The sequence below is a fragment of the Gossypium arboreum genome, chromosome 4, assembly GCF_025698485.1.
Source record: "Gossypium arboreum isolate Shixiya-1 chromosome 4, ASM2569848v2, whole genome shotgun sequence".
Taxonomy (NCBI): Eukaryota; Viridiplantae; Streptophyta; class Magnoliopsida; order Malvales; family Malvaceae; genus Gossypium; species Gossypium arboreum.
The window spans coordinates 93,738,488-93,759,948 of NC_069073.1; the positions used below are offsets into that span (position 1 = coordinate 93,738,488).

General features: G+C 34.6%; 1 non-coding gene across 1 annotated transcript; it reads right to left on the reverse strand.

Moving 5' to 3' along the window:
- Positions 1 to 233: 233 nt before the first annotated feature.
- On the reverse strand, positions 234 to 340 carry LOC128292555 (small nucleolar RNA R71). Its single transcript, XR_008282540.1, has one exon. It is a non-coding gene; the product is annotated as a small nucleolar RNA R71 (small nucleolar RNA).
- Between the last annotated feature and the right edge of the window lie 21,121 nt (positions 341 to 21,461).

Below are 21,461 nucleotides of genomic sequence, written 5' to 3' on the forward strand. Positions count from 1 at the left end.
ATAGTTTGCAGGATGAGGATCCCAACACTCATTTAGCCAACTTCTTAAAACTATGCAATACATTTAAAATTAATGGTGTCTCTGATGATGCCATTCGTCTTCTGTTATTCCCTTTTTCATTGAGGAACAAAGCTAAACAGTGGTTGAACTCGTTACCACGAGGGTCAATTACTACTTGGGAACAAATGACTGAAAATTTTTTACTAAAATATTTTCCGCCGACTAAAATAGCTAAATTACGTATTGATATCTCTTCTTTTGTGTAGATGGATTTAGAAACACTCTACGATGCATGGGAGAGATACAAGGACCTTTTGAGAAGGTGCCCTCACCATGGGTTACCGCTTTGGCTATAGGTTCAAACGTTCCATAATGACCTGAATCCTTCGACTCGACAAATGGTTGACGCAACTGCTGGCGGAACCATCAATAATAAAACATCTGAAGATGCCTATGAGTTTATAGAGGAGATGTCACTAAATAACTATCAGTGGCAAGTCATGAGGACAAAGCCAACAAAAACAGCCAGTGTTTATAACGTCGATTCGGTCACCATGCTCTCTAATCAGGTAGAACTCTTAAATAAAAAGATTGATGGTTTTCTTAGTTCTTCATAGGTTCACCTAGTAATGCAGTACGAAGCAAGTGGAGGTGGAACAAGCCATTCGGAATACCAACCTTATGGCCACAACATGGATAACGAGCAATTAAACTACATGGGTAATAATCCTCGACCTCAAAACAATCCATATAGTAACACTTACAATGTAGGTTGGAGGAACCACCCCAATTTCTTGTGGAGCCGTCAAGGAAATCAAAGACCACAACCACCACCAGGCTACCAACAACCACCCTACCAATAGGAAAAGAAGTCGAATCTTGAAGAGATGCTCTCAAAGTTTATTTATTTCGGTGTCAGAAACTCATTTCTAGAACACCGAAATAGCACTTAAATATCAACAACCATCGATCCAAGGGCTCGAAACTCAGATAGGCCAACTTTCTGAACTAATTTCTGAATGATCACAAGGTAGCTTGCCAAGTAATACTGAACCCAACCCAAGGGAATAGCTCAACGCAATTAATATTCAAGATGAAGAAAGAGTTGTTGAGCCTGAACCAGAACCTAGGCAAGAAATTATGGTAAGCAAATGTCAAGGTAAGGTAGATAACAATAAAAAAAATGGTGAATTTCGAATATAAACCTCGTGTGCCATACCCCAACGCGACAAGGAAAGACCGCTCAGATGAACAATTTCGTAAATTCCTTAAACTCTTAAAGAAAATTACATATTAACTTACCATTTATTGAAGCCCTATGGCAGATGCCAAACACAATGAAATTTTTTATAGAAACTTTTAGGAAATAAGTGGAAGTTGGACAAGGCATCGCACGTGGAGCTAAACGCAGTTTGCTCAGCTATTCTCCAAAATAAACTACCGAACAAACTAAAAGATCCAGGGAGTTTTACAATTCCTTGCTTAATTGGTAGTTTAGATGTTAGTAATGCATTAGCTGATTTAGGGGCTAGTATTAACGTCATGCCCTACAAAATATTTAAGAAATTAAGTCTCGGGAAACCCAAACAAACTAGGATGAGCATTCAATTAGCTGATAAAACTATAAGGTTCCCTAGGGGTATTATTGAATATGTAGTAATTAAAATCGATAAATTTATATTTCTCATTGACTTTATTGTTCTAGATATAGAAGAGGATAGCAACACTCCTTTAATTCTAGGAAGGCCCTTTTTAGCAACTGCTAAAACGATTATAGATGTTGGCACAGGTGAACTCACACTCCGTGTGGGAGAAGAAACAATCACCCTTCAAGCTCGCAATTCTGGCAACACATCGGGAATTGAAGGTGATCGTTTAACCCATTCTCCTAGAACTGACAATATGGTACAACCTACTTTACAGGAAATGAGTTTAAAGGAAGCACATGAGTCATTCTCAAGTAATAGTAGAGGACCTGTTCATGAAGTTCGAAGAGTACAAATCGAGGAACTCGATGAATGGTGGACGCATAAACCAAGAACACCAGACAAACCGAATCTACGACAGAACGAGCTCAATACCTTTCCAAATCAACTTAAGATTGAAGATAGAGTCTTATTAGATGCCGCAGATCCCCATATTGTCGCTACCACACCGAATGAAGAAATCCCTCTTACGTACTTATTATCTTTCCATTCGGTATGGTCGAGGTAAGACACCCTAAGTTCGGAACTTTTAAGGTAAAAAACACCCGTTTAAAACCTTATTTTGATGAGATTGATGACAGGAATGAGGAGTATAAACTCCTTAAACCACCATGATTATTCAACGGAGAGGTAAGTCAAGCTTAGACTATAAATAAGCACTTCTCAGGAGGTAACCCGGGCACTAACTGTATTAACTTCTTTAAAAATTTAGTCTTTAACATCTAACTTACTAACGGAGCTCTCGAATATAGGTTTTCTACCGAGACACAGCCAAGCACATGGGCGTGCTTATGGCCGTGTGAAAATAGGGCAAGGATTTCCCCAAACACGGGCTACGATAAAATGCCATAGCCATGCAACATGGCCGTGGTCGAGCCTACCAAAACAACATGAGCATGCGACACGCCCGTGTGGAAGACCCATGGTTGAAACTGAGAAACTAGCACGGGCGTGTGACACGCCCGTGTCTAACACCCGTGGTCAAACCTGTCAAATTAACACGGGAGTAGGGCGTGCACACACGGGCGTGGGAGAAGTGAATGAAGCTAGACATGGTCGTGTGACACGGCCATGTGAACCCATACCCCCAAAGAACACGGGCGTGTACTAAATGTCAGACGCACCCAAATTCAAAATTCGAGAATCACACGGGCTGAAATTAGGGAACATGGGCATGTGCCCTGGCCGTGTGGCCCAAAATCTATATATACCCTGCACTATTCACTTTCTTCCCCATTCAAAAACCCTAACCCTAGCCGCTGCAACTCCATACGGCCTCCCTGCCACGCTCGTGCGCTATTTCCCACTCCATTTTTGATGCTCAATCTCTCTCCCTTAGCGTTTGTTTACTCCTTTCACTTCTATTTTACTTATTACTAATGCTTATGATTAGCATAATCTTCATTTCTTTTGAACTATTTTTCATTTTGCTCATTATTTTATCATTTAGTTTGCATTCTTAGGTTAGTTATCATACATTTCGTGTTAAATCGAGTTATTAGGAAAACCTCATACCCATGACTTTACTATGCTTACTCTCATGATATTTCCATACCAATGTCTATCATTTAATTTGCATTCTTCAATTATTTATTATACATCTCATGTTAAAACAAGTTGTTAGGAAAGCCTCACTCTTTTGTCATACACATGTCATTACTACGCCCATTCTCATGCCATTACAATGATAATGTCACAAAATTATTATATTAGTTATGTTTGGTTGTGGCTGAAATTCTGCTTTTTATTTGAAAATTGTATTCCTTTTACTTTGACCACTCATTAAGATGACTTGATGATTCTAATCGCAGGTGCCATGTCGTCTTCACGAGGAAAGAAAACCGTCATACCTGCCTCGAAGAAAAGGAAGGGAGCGTCATCTTTCGCGGGTCCAACCATGGAAATTTGTCACCCTCTCTTGCAGTTCCCCCGAGGGCCCCAAGAAGAGCTTTTCCAAATACTTCGGGCCCAACCCTTAATTGCGGGCCTCTGTATCGACTGGGCTGCCGTAGAACAAGTTCAGTTGGCTAATGTGATTCAGGCCTTCCTAATCACCGACCCTTGGGAGCTGTTCTTTGGGATCATTGAACAAACATACCTCGAGCTCACGATGGAACTATGCTCAACATTCCATCTTCAGACCATAATGACAAATTACGATGATTCTGGCATGGTCCAGTTTCACCTAGGCAGGTTAGTCCGCCAGCTAAGAGTCCTAGAGTTCGGTGCTACACTAGGCTTATATACGAAGGAGTTCAAGGAGGAAAATGAACTACATACTCTCACTCGCCACATACATTTTTCTCTCTCGAAGTGCTGGCACACTTTGACCCCTGACACAACCTCCTACAATCCTAGCCGCTCCAAAGCATCAGTTCTCCCACCATCCCTGAGGTACTTACACGCCATTTTAGCTCACACGATTACAGGGAGGCGAGAGAGCACTGCCGTCGTCAACACTCACGACGCCTACTTCTTATGGTGTATGTCGCACGGGCACGTCATCGACCTTGCCTACTTCATCGTCCTCACGATTCAACACCAGATGGAGCAACATAGGAAGGGGGTCATCTCTATTGGCCCCTATGTAACGCGATTGGCTCGACACTTCGGGCTCCTCGATACCGCGGCCCAAGAATCATCCTTGACCCTCATTGGCCAGATGTCTCCACAAGGCATCTCAAGCATGCTTAGCATGAGGATAATCGAGAGGCGCCGAGGAACCTACCCTCCTTAATATCGTCTCGCCCAATCCACTGAGGAGGAGGCCTACGAGTACATTCCTGATGATGTCCCTTTACAGCACGAGGACCCACCATCCCAGCCACCACCACCCTCTCGTCCAGTTCATACGGCAGCTTCATATGCTGACATCTCTGAGTGCCTTACTCGATTTAAGCAGCAGTGTTTTTAATGATTTGACAACATTGATGTTACTCTACAGTAGATTTGTCAGCACCTCCACATCTCATCGCTAGTCCCACCTCGAGAACCATCCAACAATAAAGATGTTTAAAAACATTTATTTATTATTTTATGTTTTTAATTTTTATTATAACTACTTTTTATTTTTATTAGATTTTAGAAATTTTATTTTTAATTATTAATTTCGGTTATTTTTTTTGAGTAATTATTCTTCCTAATATCCCTTAAAAAGTTCCTGGTTTTATCACAGTTATATAGAGCTCTTAAGGTCATCATCACATAGGAACTAAAACTCCACCAGGAAAGGTTCTCCACGACTGCCATGTCCTGCTCGCCTATGACCATAGCTACCACTAGAGATAATATCCTTTTGGCGCAGGACTTATGGCCTAATGAACCTCTACGACCGCTTGAGTATCCTCCTCCACTCTTGAACTGATTCCTCTCCAGAACTCCAGTTTGAGGAATTCATCATACAGGAAGTTTCACTTCTCTCCCTATCTTATTTTTATACTCTAATATCTATCTTTGTACATTGAGGGCAATGTACATCTTAAGTGTGGGGGGGGTATTTATTTATTATCAGAAAAATCCCTGAATGACTGCCTTGTTCTCTTAAAAAGCTCTCATATCATATTTAGGATAAATTTTGATTGATTTATGATTTTGATTGATATATCTTAAATTAAAATATAGGCATTTATGCATTGATTGTTTAAACTTTAAGATATTAGAGAATCAAGCATGATAAGTTGATTTTTAAGAATTTAAAATTTTAGGTTGTTTCCCCAAAATTTAGGTATTACTTTGAGTTGGGATTCAAAAGTTTTAAACATCAAAAATCCATAATTTTTGTGAGATTTTGAGCCTTTTGAGCATCTATTAATTCTTTCATGCTCACTTTTATTATTGCTATGAGTGCGTCAGTAGTGAACTGCTATTTTAGAACTTGCTTGATTATTCATGTTGAGACCACACCATTTGATTTGACATGTCAAAATGATTAAGACACTTAGGATTAACCCGCTCATGCCATGAAAAGCCTACCTACACAATTAACCCCTAGTGAACCCCCTTGAGCCTAACAAGCCATTTCTTATATTACCCTTAATATTAACCTTTAACCCATTATTGTTGAAATCCCCTAAATTTATTTAAGCCCCATTTTTGTCAAGATTTGAATTGAAATAGTTGCTTAGCTATGTTTTATTCTACTCTGTAATTTAATGTGTTCTTAAAAAAAACATGTATACATATTAGTAGTGATCTTCTATTTGTAAGCTTCAGAAGTTAAATTCTTTAGTCTAAGAAGAAGCTCTGTTGTACGCAAGTGATGATTAACTCTTTTTCTAGTTAGGTAATTTTTCAATTCAATCTCGATTCTAACCCTTTATTTCAGCTTGTGACCACACCCCCTAACCAAATCTCATTACAACCCTCTAAAGACCTTTTGATTGATGTATCATCTTAAATTATAGTGGTGCAGATTTGATTTTCATGCAAGCCTATGGTAATGACTTTTCATTATTGACTATTGAGTGCTTCATTTATTGTCCTTAAACATCTCGAGTGATTTGAGTGAATCTGTAGTGAGGATGTGAAACTCTGTGGTATTCTGAATCAAAGGTAATTACTTAAATGAGGAGAGACACCTATGTTTGCATGATTAAATACTCAACTTGGAATGTTTGAAACTTTTATGTTCTTTTAGTTGAATTCTCAATGTATGATTAACTATGGATTATTCTGAGATAGTATCGATAGAAATTATAAGTTGAGAAGAATTTATTTTGATTATGAGTTGAGAATTTTGCTTGAGGACAAGCAAATGCTTAAGTGTGGGGGTATTTGATAAACCGTAATTTATACATATTTTTACCCCATGTTTAACACATTTTATGGATGATTTTCCATTAGAATTGGTGAATTCGATCCTCCTAATGCTTTAATTTCATGTTTTACACTTAAGAGAGCATAGGAGAGCAAAAAGAAAGAGAAACGGGCCAAAAACGGAGAAAATGGGCCACAGTACGAAATCAACACGGCCTAGACCTCCTCACACAGGCAGACCACATGGCTGTGTCAATTTGGCAGGCTCGAGCACGGCCTAAAGTAATCACACACGGGCGTGTCCCTACCGAGCCCAACTTGTGTCCAATTCGGAAAAGGCTAATTTTGAGGGCTTTGGGGCATTCCAAAGCCTATAAATACACCCTAGAGAAGGAAGAAAAAGGAGGACGGAGTAAGGGGTAAGGAATTACTCCAAGAAAGCCGATTGATTCATCTCAGAAGCTGGCTTCATCATCAAAACTGAAGATCTCTCTTCAATTCCCCTTCAGGAGTTTTGGGTTTTCTTTATGTTTTGTATTCTTTATTATTCTGAGATGTTTTAATATTTAGTTATGAACTAAATCCCCTAAATACCTAAGGGGAATGAAACCTAAGACGAATCTTGTTATTATTTTCTAAATTGTATGATAAATATTTGACTTGTTTTTAATTATGTGTTCTTAATTCTTGTTTTGATATCCTAGGATACCGATTCAAGATAAGCTCTTATTCAGAGGAGGAATAGACCCTGTTTAAGAGTACATTTGTCATAATTAAGCAGAGTTGATTGCGCGCCTAGACATAGGGTGACAAGATTTTACCAGATTAGGGTGAAACCTAATAAGGGGATCCATAGATCGAGTTAATGCAACCCTAGAGTGTTAATTAGAGAAAAGCCTCGGTTATTCAATCTAGGGATTAGACATTATTAGTCTTGAATAAGGATAATAACATAACTTAGGGATCTCTACGGAACAAGTTAAATGAATAAATCGTCCGATTCGAAGCCAGAATAACAAGTACAGTCTATGTAACAGCTCAATTTCGAGTCTGATCAGAACAGGTGGTTTCGGGAGCCCTTAACCGAGTAAAAATATTATTTTTATATTTTTAATAATGTTTACAGTGTGGTAGTATTACTGTGTGAAAGTTTCGTAAAGAAATTTTACCGATTAAATAATTAATTTGATAAAAAAGATTAAATTGCATAAAATGAAAACTATGTGTGCCATTAGTAAAATGACTTATTTGATAATGGCTTTATAAATGGGAGTCCTTGCATGGTAATTATACCATTGCATATTTGAGTGGACGGTAGTGGACCTTGAATTTCATAATTTATTTGGTTATTAAACATGGGTATTTTGGTAAATTATGGAATAATGCTTAATAAAATAAAGCCATATGATATTTTTATTATGTTTTCATCATCCTCAACCGAATAATTAAACAAAGAAAGGGTTTTGGAACCTTTAACATTCGGCCATGGCTTTCTAAGGGATTTAGGTACGGTTTTTGATCCGCTTTTAATGATTTCTATGTTTTGAGCTCATTGCATTTCGATTTAACCGAATTCGCACCTCAATTTCTGAAAATGGTTGTGTTTTTGAAATGTGCCATTGATGAGTGCATGTTTGTTTTAATATTTCTTGTTAAATTGAAATGTGCCATCAATAATTTAACAAGAAATATTAATACAAGTTTTATAAAGAGATTTTTGATGAAATTGAGTATTTGGGATTAAATTGAAAAGATAGAATTTTTGTGGTTAGAAATGTGAATAAAATGAAATTATAGGCTATTTACTATAGAAAATTCAGCTAAATACATGTATATTGGGGTTTTGTGTATTTTTGCATAATTATGCATTAAGGACTAAATTGTTAAAGTATGGAAATATAAGGGCTATTTTGAAAAATGGCCAAAATACTTGTATATGTATTTAATTGATTATGTTAGTGAATAATTGAGTTAAAATTGGTTAAATTTAGATCAAGCCAAACGAATTCAAGATTTTGATCGAGGAAAAATCGGAAAGTAGACGAATAGTCGACGGATACACGAGGTAAGTTCGTATGGTTAAAAATATATATACGATATAAGAAATAATGGGTAATCGACCAAATTGTAAGTATATAATGGTAGATATGTTAAATGGCTTTGTACTTGATTATATTAATATTACATGATGATGGAATGCCATAATATATATTAGGTCTTGTGTTTGAAAGTAATGAAGTACTTTGTGGTTGTGTAAATGTATATTGGAGTTAATTGAGCTTTAATATATGATAAATTAAATGCCTTGTATGTGGTAAGTTACTACGGAAATATTTGTTGTTGATTAAATTAAATACTATATATACATATATGTGCCAAATTGAAATGTATATATAAAAAAAAAAGTTGAGGTTGCCGAATGCAAATAAAGTTGATAAATTTGAATTGATGAATAGTAAGTAATTGAATTTCGGCACAGAGGGTGCGAGTATAAAAGGTGATAGATGTAAAAATTACACTAAGTGTGCGGGTCTGATTATTGAGTACTAAGTGTGCAAGCTTAAGTATCTAGCATTAAGTGTGCGAATTCGGTATATAATGCTGAATAGCTATTGGCACTAAGTGTACGACTTTTCGAGTAATTGGGAATGGTTGAAAGTATTTTTGCCTTGAATTTTTTGAGAAGTATTTATGATTTATAAATTTGAATTTGAGTAGGTGAGTATCAAACCTATAGGGTTAATATTATTGATCATAAAGCTGTGTGATTGATAATGGTAAAGAAGGTTGCATGATAGATGTACAAATTGGATGAGTAAAATGATATGATTATATATATCTATTTGCTATAAATGTAGTAAGTCTATAAGAAATTTAAATGTTCTTGTTTGAATAAAACAATTTGTTTAAAATGTTAATTTTGGATATATGGCTAAATAAATTATAGCCGAATGTAGTAAGGATAGAATGGGAATGTTTGAGTTGCTTGGATTAAGTTTTGATATTGAGAAATTGAATGGAAAATGTATGAATGAAAATGTGCTTGAGTTGATTGTGAATAAATGATATTCGGGTTTCTAGCCTAGCAGGCTATGTGCCGGAGAATTTGATCAGGCTTCGTGCCTAGCAGGCTTATTACCGATGAATAAATATCAGACCTTGGGTCTATCAGGCCTTGTGCCGATGAATGATTCAGGCTAAAAGCCTAGCAGGCCTTGAGCTGGTGAGTTTTATCAGGCTTATTCTTAGCAGGTTTATACCGGTGTATTACTTTAGGCTCGATGCTTACAAAGTTGGGTGCCAATGTGGTACGGAATGTGTAAGACGAGTTGGATGGTTAGGTATGACCTAATTTATTTGTTATTCAAAATTAGATAAGTAAGTAAAACGATTATTTTTTATAAATTATGAATTATTGATGTTACTGATGAGTTAATATTTATACGGGTATAATTTTACTATCGGTTATATAAAGGTGTTACAGGTTATACGTAATGAAATAAATCAACCCAATGCTATGTGAATTCTATGATATTGATATTGTATTGGTGATATGTGATATAAATGGTTTAGTCACATATATGGCATTTAGTATGCAAGATACAGGGTTTTCGATGTTGGTCTCAAGGGTTCAACTGTAAATATGATACTGCGAAAATAGAAATAATGATACAAATCAGTACAGGTATACATAGTACACTTGACAAGCAAGTGACATTGATAAATTTATATGACACGTGAGTAGATGTGATAAATTACATATGAGTTACATGACTGTTAAGGAAATAAATATTGAATTAGATGAGGCTGGTTTAAAAGCAATCTTATTGCTTAAAATGACAAGCTTTATGTTAAATCTTTTATACAGTGCTGATAATTATGCGAGCTTACTAAGCTTATTAGCTTACTCTGTCTATTCTCTGTATTTTACAGTTATTCGAATACTCACTCAGGTTGGAAGTCATCGAAAATTTAATCACACTATCCAGGAGGCAATTGGTATTCCTGAAACTCTTTGAAATTGGGTAATATGGCATGTATAGGCTAGTTAATAAGTTCATCATATGGTCACTTGTTTATATAAATGTGAGATGAATTTTGAGTATTATAATCAAGCTATGTGATATGGCTTGATATGAGAAAAGTTGGTTTGATACAAAAGCATTATATGATGTGTGCATTTAGTGTTAAAATTTATAATTGGTATTTTGGTTTGAATGATATGTAATTATGGATGAGTTGATGAGAATGTTGAAATGTGATTAATTTGTAAGTGGTATTTAGATGCTTATATATATGTGACTACATGGAATGGTCACTTTAGTATAAGCTTATATAATTGTTTTAAGCATGATATGCTGGATTAGTGTTGAATGATGTTGACGATTGATAAGTTAAAGTCTTACTGTTCCGGTTTGAGTTATAAATCCGGTAATGCCCTTACCTATTCTGGCGACGGTTACGGGATAGGGGTGTTACAATATGGATGTGTTTGAAAAGTTTTTAAATTGAATGAAATTTTATGGCTCCGTTTTGTATGAATGTAGGTGTTTAAGTCCGGTAATGCCTCGTACGCTATCCTAGCGTCAGATACGGGTAAGGGATGTTACAGTCTAGGTGGATTTTTCCTTAGGTATTGTCTTCATTTAATCGATTTTTCCAAAAGCAATTCCCCAATTCCATTTTCTATGCGTTCTTAGTTTAGATAATTAGTTAGTTAAAACAAAAACCTCTTTATTCTTAGGCTACATAATAAAAAGACAGTCATTACTAGTACTTTTAGTTCCTTTGGGTTCGACAATCTGGTCTTGCTAAAACTATACTACTGTTCGATAGGTACACTTGCCTACATCGCGATAATAGTTAGTTCAAGAACGAGTAATTATAAATATTTAAAACCTATCACGAAATCACGCGATCACTTATGACTTACTAAGCTTAAATAGCTTATTGTGTGTGTTCTTGTTTACCTCTGTTTTATAGATTTTGGATTCAAGTTACGAGCTCGGGGATTGTCAGCAAAGTCTATCACACTATCGACTATTTTCGGTATTTTTATAAGTGAACTTTCGAATCTATGGCATGTATAGGCTGGATTATATTTTGAAATGTTTGATATTGGTTAATGAAATCATGAGCCATGCGAAAATGGCTTAATACTTTGTTATGTTCAGATTTAATGCTTCGTTTTGATGATGGTTATGTTTGGTTGTGACTGTGGTGTTTCGGCCATTATATATTTTCATGTGAATTATGGTTGATTATAATGCTAATGGTTGTATATACATTTGGACTTGGTTTGATCTTATATTGAAAGTGTATCCAAAGTATATAATGTTGTGGAGTTTGTTTATGTGTTTCAGCCATAAGATAAATAATTGTTGTTAAAATATTACATGTTTTGATAAGCTAAAAAATGACTTTGCTATATTATGAATTTGATTATTTGGAGTGGTTTATTGTTGATATAAAATTTGATATATAATTTGTTGTATAAACTTTGCTTAGAACTGGTAAATGATATATATGCATATTCGGCTAATGATAGATACCTTAGATATGTATTCATATGTTATATATGTTGGTAGTTTGGTATTTATGTGACAAGTTGATACATGTATTCGGATGTTATATGGTTAGTTCAACTTAAAAGTAATGGTGGAATTGGTATGACTAAATTGGTTGATTTTGATAATCGAATAGATGAACAAGTGAATAGGTTGTGTATTTGTAATTTGGTCATTATGCTAACATATACATTTTGATATGTTTTGATTTGGTAATTATGTTTTAAAATGGTTAAAATATTGTTTGAATAAATAATGGTTATACATGTTATTAGCTTGAGAATTTAGGTGTGATTATCATGTTTAAATTCGGCTTTTATATCTTATATCATTAGTTAAGTGTTTGTTATGTTTTATATTTATATAAACACAAATTTGTGATGTGTTTAATGTGAAATGCAAATGAATATTGACATATTGGTTCAGTTATGTGAATTTAATAAAATTGTTTATGTTATGTGTATTAATAATTCCAGAATTGTTAAATTAAAGTTACAAATGTAAGCCTTTGATTATGATCTGAGTCATTGTACGAATGAATGAAAGTTGTATCTTTTTTGGTAATGCGTCGTAACCCCATTTCGGTGACGGATACGGGTTAGGCGTGTTACAACATATGTAGCTAATGCTACCTAAATCTCATATTACATAGTTGCTTGCTCTCAAGCTATCAACGGGCCTGCTTACACAAGTTGTCAGTCAAGACGTAACTACATGGTGCTGCTCACATAAGCTGTCAAGGACCAGCACCGGATCACATAATCACATAACACATGGTAACCCTAGTGACATGTCACTTGTATCCTAATCTATTCCGTAGGTTCAAATGAGATTTGTCGAATCATGGTCGATCTCGTTTGTAGAATTAAACTTGTTCACTTAGTCAATCATACGTTCATGAATATTAAAGCATTTAAATGCAATTATATTAAAACTTATTTAACATACGAACTTACCTCGGTTACAAAAACGACAATTAGTTCGATTTAGTCCACAACCTTGTTCTTTCCCCAGTCTAAACTCGAACTTCGTTTTTCTTAATCTATAATATCAAATTTAACTTATTTAATCATCACATTATTCAATTCAGCCCAAAAACATACTATGAAAAAATTACATTTTTTCCCTTAAACTTTTGACATTTTACATTTTAGTCCTTAGGCTCATACAATGAATTTCATTCAATTTCATCACAACCCAAGCCTAGTTGAACCTTACTAGTACTCATAACAACCCAAAATTTTCATTTATTCACACTTTTGTATACATTTATAGACTTTTACAAATAAGTCCCTACTTGATGTTTTTATCGAAAATCACTTTGTAAAAGTTGTTTAACACACAATAAACATGCATAATTTTATCATTAAACATCAAAATACAAGCATATTCAACATGGGTAAAATTTTAGACTTTAATCCTTCTTCAAATTAGTCCTTGGAAAGGGTAGATTAGATTGAAACAACTTCAAAAACATAAAAATCATGAAAAACGGGGCAAGAACGGACTTACTATTGAGCTTGGAAGTGTCCAAAACCCTAGCTATGGACTCCTTGTGTAATTCGGCTATCGGAGGATGAATTGTGAATATGGACATCTTTTTATTAGTTAATTTTGTATTTATTTACCAAATGACTAAAATGCCCTTCACTTAAAACTTTGAAATTTTATCTAAGCATGTCTATTTTTGTCCATATTAAAATATAATGGTCTAATTTCCATTTAAGGACCGCTAATTTAAGAATTCATAGTAATTAGACACCTTTAATATTGCAATTTAGTCCTTCTAGTCAAATTGGACATTCAATCGATAAAATTTCTTAACAAAATTTTCACACAATCATTCAATCATTTAAAGAAATAATAAAATAAATATTTCTACTTCAGATTTGTAGTCCCGAAACCACTATTCTGATTTGACTAAAAAATGAGTTGTTACAACTCTTCCCCTTTAAGGATTTTCGTCCCCAAAAATCTTACAAGAAAAGAGGTTAGGGTACTATTTTGTCATAGCTTTCTTGGGTTCCCACGTAGCCTCTTCGATCCCATGTCTTTGGCACAAGACTTTCACTAGGGTTATGCTTTTATTTCTCAACTATTTAACTTCCCGAGCTAACACTTTAATCGGTTCTTCACCATATGTCATATTAGGTCGAATCTCAACCTCTGTCGGTGAAATTATATGCGAAGGATCTGATCGATAATGACGCAACATCGATACATGAAACACATTATGGATCCTTTCTAATTTTTTTAGTAAAGCTAACCAATATGCCACCGACCCTATTCTTTCAATAATTTCATACGACCTAATGAAACGTGGATTCAACTTGCTTTTGCGACCAAATCTAAGAATTTTCTTCCACGGAGACACTTTCAAAAATACCTTATCACCGATTTGAAATTCAATCCCCTTTCATTTTAGATCTATATACAATTTTTGTCTATCCAAAGCTACTTTCAAACAATAACGAATTGCTTTTAATTTTTCTTCGGTTTCTCTAACCAAATCAACCCTGTGAATCCGTCTCTCACTGAGCTTGGCCCAGTACAACGGAGTTCGACACTTGCGGCCATACAATGCCTCATACGGTGCCATCTTTATACTCAACTGAAAACTATTGTTATAAGCAAATTCGACTAAAGGTAGATATTTTTCCCAGCTACCTTCGAACTCTAGAACACAACAACGAAGCATATCTTCAAGAACCTGAATCGTTCTTTTAGATTGACCATCAGTTTACGGATGAAATGCGGTACTAAAGTCAACTTTGTGCTCAAATCCTCTTGCAAATTTTTCCAAAGTCGAGACTAAACCTCGGATCTCTATCCAAAATAATAGAAATAGGCACCCCGTGCAATCTAACAATCTCAGCAATGTACAATTCAGCTACCTTATCAAGTGAATAGTCGGTATGTACTGGAATAAAATGAGCCGATTTCGTCAATCTATCAACAACGACCCAAACAACATCTTTCTTCTTCGGAGTCAGAGGTAATCTAGTTACGAAATCCATCATAATTCTGTCTCATTTCCACTCGGGAATCATCACAGGCTGAAGTAAGCTCGAAGATACTTAATGTTCGGCCTTTACTTGTTGACAAATCACACATCTCGATATGAATTCAAAAATATCTCGTTTCATACCCGACCACCAATACAATTTCTTCAAATCATTATACATCTACATACTTCCTAGATGAATAGACAGACAACCACTGTGTGCTTCGTGAAGAATTTTTTGAATAAGCATAGTGTCTCTCAGTACACAAATCCTACATTGGAACATCAAACAATCATCGGTCCCAGTCTGATAGTCTAAATCACTAGTAGATTCGCACTGAACTCTTTTAGCTTGAAGTTCCTTGTTACATTTCTAAGCTTCGCAAATTTGCTGAAGAAATACTGGTCTAGCTCTTAACTCAGCCAAAATCGATCCATCATCGGATAAGGTTAACTAGTGTATTCATTGTCCTCATAGCAAACAAAGATTTCCTACTTAAAGTATCGACGACTACATTCGCCATCCCAGGATGATAATCCAATACCAACTCATAGTCTTTCAACAACTCGAGCCATCTCCGTTGTCGTAAATTCAAATCTTTTTGAGTTATCAAACACTTGAAACTCTTTTGATCAGTAAAGATGTGGCACTTCTCACTGAATAAATGGTGTCGCCAAAATTTTAAAGCAAACACAATGGCAACCAATTCCAAGTCATGCATCGGATAATTCCTTTCGTGCAGTTTCAACTGTCTCAAGGCATAAGCTATCACTTTACCCTCTTGCATTAGCACACAACCAAGACCGTGTAATGACACATTGTTGTAAATCACAAACTCTTTTCCCGACTCAGGTTGCAGCAATACCAGTGCCTCAATCAGCGATGCTTTCAACTGTTCAAAACTCTTTTGACATTTCTAGAGCATTCAAACTTAACATCTTTATGTAACAATCTTGTCATAGATGTAGAAATCATCAAGAATCACTTAAAAAAACGTCGATAATAACTAGCCAAACCCAAAAAGCTTCTAACTTCAGATACATTTCTCGGTGTTTTCCAATTAACAACTGCTGAAATCTTACTAGGTCAACCCATATACCTTCTGCTGAAACAATGTGTCCTAAAAATTTGACCTCTCGGAGCCAAAACTCACTTTTGGTAAATTTATAAAACAATTTCTCATCTTTCAAAGTCTGTAGTACAATTCTTAAATGTTCGACATACTCAGACTCATCTCGAGAATAGACCAGGATGTCATCAATAAACATGACTACAAAATTGTCCAAATACAGTTGGAAGATTCGATTCATCAAATCCATAAAAATGGCAGGAGCATTAGTTAATCCAAAAGGCATAACAAGAAATTCATAATGCCCATACCTCATTCTAAACACGGTTTTTGGCACATCTGAGTCTTTAAATCTTAGTTGATAATAGCCGGATCTCAAATCTATCTTCGAGAACATTGTTGCCCCTTTCAACTGGTCAAACAAATTGTCAATCTTTGGTAAAGGATACTTGTTATTTATCATAACCTTGTTAAGTTGACGGTAATCAATACAAAGTCTCATGGATCCATCTTTCTTTTTAACGAATAACATTGGTGCACCTTAGGGAGAAAAACTCGGTCTCACAAAACCCTTATCTGTCAACTCTTGCAATTAAGTTTTCAATTCTTTTAATTTGGTCGGAGCCATTCTATAGGGAGCTATCGATATCGGTGAGGTTCCCGGTATTAAATCAATAGCAAACTCAACCTCTCTGATTGGTGGTAATCCAGACAACTCTTCTGAAAACACATCTAGGTATTCACAAACTACCAGTATAGATTCGATTTTCAATTCAAACTCTTTCATATTTAGCACATGCGCAAGATAAGCTTGACAACCTTTCCTTATATACCTCTAAGTAGACATTGATGAAATCAGCATAGGAAACTCACCTAACTCATTCGATTCTATCCGAAGAATTTCACTGTCTTGACGTTTCAATTCAATAATCTTACGTCTATAATTCACTACGACATCATGTAGATTCAACAAATCCATTCCAAGTATTACATCAAACTCATCAAACAGTAAAAGCATTAAGTTGGCCGGAAAACTGTGACCCGAATCATTAAAGGACAACTCTTGTAAAGTTTATCAACTAGAACATATTTGCCTAAGGGGTTCGAGACTTTAATCACATACTCAGTAGACTCAACAATCAAATTCCTACTAGATACCAAATTCATGCAAATATAAGAATGAGTCGATCCAGGATCAATCAATGAAACTACATTAGTATCATAGATAGAATGTACTAGTGATAACATCAGAGGATGACGCATCTTCGCAAGCGAGAATAGCATAGGTTCTAGCAAGTGCTCTGACCTCTGATCTCCTAGTCAAATCTTTCGTTGCACCTTTGCTACTAGTCCCACTTCCCGCATTTCTCGGGGGTCTCCCTCTAATGGTAGTGTTGCTCAGTCTTAGACTCTGAAAACTATCTTTCTCAGTCATCTCAGGCAATCTCGAATGTAGTGATTTGGGGAGCCACATTTAAAGCAAGCTTGGTTATTCATCCTACATTCACCGAGATGTCTTCTACCATAATGTTGACATTCAGGTCTATTAGACCTAACATTACCAATGCTCGCTATTGAAGTAGTTTGGGCCTTAAAATCCGAATGTTGCTTCCCACGATCCCTATGGGGATACCCAATTGAAACATTAGATCAAGTATACAAATCCCTCGATTTCTTTGACAGGGACTAAAATGACTTATTCAGTGGCCTCTTTCTCGAATCTCTAGTTTCAAATTCAGCTTTTCTTTTTTCTTTGCTTAACTCTTCGGCTTTGCAAGCCTGGTCAACTAGCACAACAAATTCTTTCAGCTCTAAAATCCCAACTAACGATCTAATGTCTTCATTCAATCCATCCTCAAATCTCTTGCACATGATAGCCTCTGTGGAAACACATTCCCGAGCATACTTACTGAGCCTAACAAATTCTCGCTCATATTCAGTTACTATCATACTGCCTTGTTTCAACTCTAGAAACTCCTTTCATTTCTGATCAATGAACCACTGGCTGATGTATTTCTTTCTGAACTTTTCTTGTAAGAAATCTCAAGTAACTCTTTCTTTCGTGTAACACCCCTAACCCAAATACGTCACCGAATTAGGGTTACGAGGCATTATCAGACAAAAGCACATTTCTTATAATTCTTAAGCTCAAATAACATCTCGCCACTCATTCATAAATGTCAAGTCATTATATAAATATATATACCACATATCCAATTAAATAAATCATGAATCATTTATGAACCAAGTAGCCTTAATTCAATTAATCACATAAATCAAATTTAACAATAAAAACCATGCTCTGAAACTCAACCAAGTCATTATCATTTACTTATTCAAATATTTGAATCAAATAAGTAATATCCATATCCTATTTCTTATACTTCTTAAATTCAATGTTCAAAGAATATATCCGTCAAGTCATGGCATTTGAATACCAACTTGAATAGAAACCATTTTTCAATCCATAAATATCAAATGCGCACATATGGACCATTTAATAAATGAAAATTAAACATGCTTTACTACTATAATACATATACTTTATTACTCTAATAGTCGAACCATATATTCAGCATATAAGACATTTGAACTTCTATTTAATAATCAAACATGTCAATTCATAACATTATACATATGCATGTTAAACCAATTTGACCATATCATCACGGCTTAATATTCATTTGCACATATAATCTTAAATAACTTTATATCGTAACTAACTAAACTTTTAACATTGTCATACCATACGCATAACACCTTAAAATCAAAAGCCATTTCTGAATACAAATACCAAAACGTAGCATATTAACCTTATAACCTTTTTGCACGTTTTACCAAATCAAATTTAACCATTTTTTAACATAATTGTCCAGTCATACCATACCTAATTCACAAACTCAATAACATATTTATCCATGTCCTATTCAACCACATATGGACCACATACCAAAGCTGAATTTATTACCACATATATATCACACATTTTTTTAATCAAATATTATATAAGCAATTTGACCATTACTTGTCAAATCACCCAAAATTCGTGACACAAGCATAAATTTAATTTAATTATCATCAGCCGAATATAATAGATCATCAATTGTCATTTCCAAACCAATACATAAACAAATTTTGCATCAAAATATAGATTAATAATAAACCACACTAAATACCCAAATTCACATAGCTTAGCATAGTCATTACATAGTGAATATAAACACATACCAACATTATCAAATAACCGAATCATTAACCACATTACCATCACCCAATCTTTTAAGCTAAATATGCAACCACATAACCTAACATCAAAATAATATATCAATTATAGTTATTCAAATGACCATTACACATACCCAAAATATAATCGCCATTTTACCATATTACTAAGCCAAATTATACCATTTTCCATGCCTCCAAAATGAGCTACTGATAAGCCAATATACATCCTACTTATCATTCCTCATTGTTGAACCATATAACCAACATCAAGACCAAATATAAATACCAACTTGGCATCATGATCAAGCCATTTTCGCATGCCTATACATGCCACATAACCAAATTTCAATCATTTATTTACCAAAACAAATACTGGATAGTGTGATGAGGTCTCCCATGACTTCCAACCCGAGCAAGTCTCTGAAAATCTAAGCATAGAAAAAAATACACAGAGTAAACTTTGATAGCTTAGTAAGCCATAAGCAAATAATTCATCACTAGAACATATATAATTCAACCCAAATAGGCCAAATTTAGTTAATTTCATACAAAAATGCAATCACTTTTCTCATATAATACATAGCACTATCTTAAGAAATTTCACTTATCTTATTTATCCATGAACATATAAACCATGCTTTCAAATTCAAGTAATAACCATTAGATCAATTATATAAATCAAGTTTGCACATATTCATTATGCAACCAACCAAAACATGTCATGCTTCACTTGCCAATTTACATATATACAAACCATACATCATAACACCACTGTCTCGCTATGTATTTCATATCCAATTTTCAAATCAAAACAGTATATCTTAAAACCATGTTTCTTGTTTCATATTTCTCATCTTCGAATCATAAAACCACAAGGTCATATAACGAGCACATATAACACACATTCATTTGTATACATTTCTTTCATTCATGATAATATATTTCACATATCGTCATTAGAAACATATTCACCTTCCATTTCTGAATTTCATATACAATTCACACGTACCAGAATCATATATGGAAAAACACAATTACCATTTCACATTTCTCATATAATTAATTTGATTATAATTCACTTGCTATTAACCACATCTCATTTTCACAGAGATCATAATCATACTCACTTTCATTGCTCAATTTCATATACATTGCAACATACCTAAATCGGTTGCACATTCATATACTAATTTATTTCTTAGAATGCCCGTTGAAACTTTCGGAATTAATAAGGATACTCAAATAGCTTTGGAAACTCATACAATGCCAACATCCCAGACGTGGTCTTACATGTAATATTGATGCCATTGTCCTAGATCCCAGACATGGTCTTACACGTAAATCTAAAATTGATGCCAACGTCCCAGACGTGGTCTTACACGAAATCATATATCGATGCCACTGTCCCAAATAGGGTCTTACATGATATCTCACATCTCGAAAGCTCACATGTTATAACGCCAATATTCTGTACAATTCTTAAAGTTTGATTAGGACTTTTAACTGCATAATTAAATCAACTCATGCTCAAAATAAGTCATCAAATGCTTAATTCCATTTAGCCATATACATATAAATTCAAATTAATTCGGCACATATCATTTACATTTCAATTTAATAACATTTATTTACTTATGAACTTACCTCGTACGGACACGAACGGACTAGACGATTATTCAACAATTTTCTATTTTTCCCCAATCCAAATCGGATTTCCTCTTTTCTTGATCTGATTCAATACAAATGTGGCTTGTTTAATAATTTCATTTAATTTCATCCAAAAATACATAATTTGGGCTTTTTGCATTTTAGCCTCTAACATTTCATATTTTCACAATTTAATCCCTATTTCAAAACAACACAAAATACTCAAAATTTCACTATGCCCATGTTAGGCCGAATTCACCTTGGGTCCTTAGCAGCCCATTAATTTAATTTATTTCACATTTTGACCCCTCAATTTATAAATTTCTCAATTTAGTACTTAATACACATTTTTATCAAAAATGACTTAATTAAACATAATAATCTATCAACAAAGATTTATTTTTCATCATCAAACAACAAATTCATCAAATTATCAACCATGGAAAATCTCAAATTCATCATCAATTCCAAAAATTGAAACATGGGC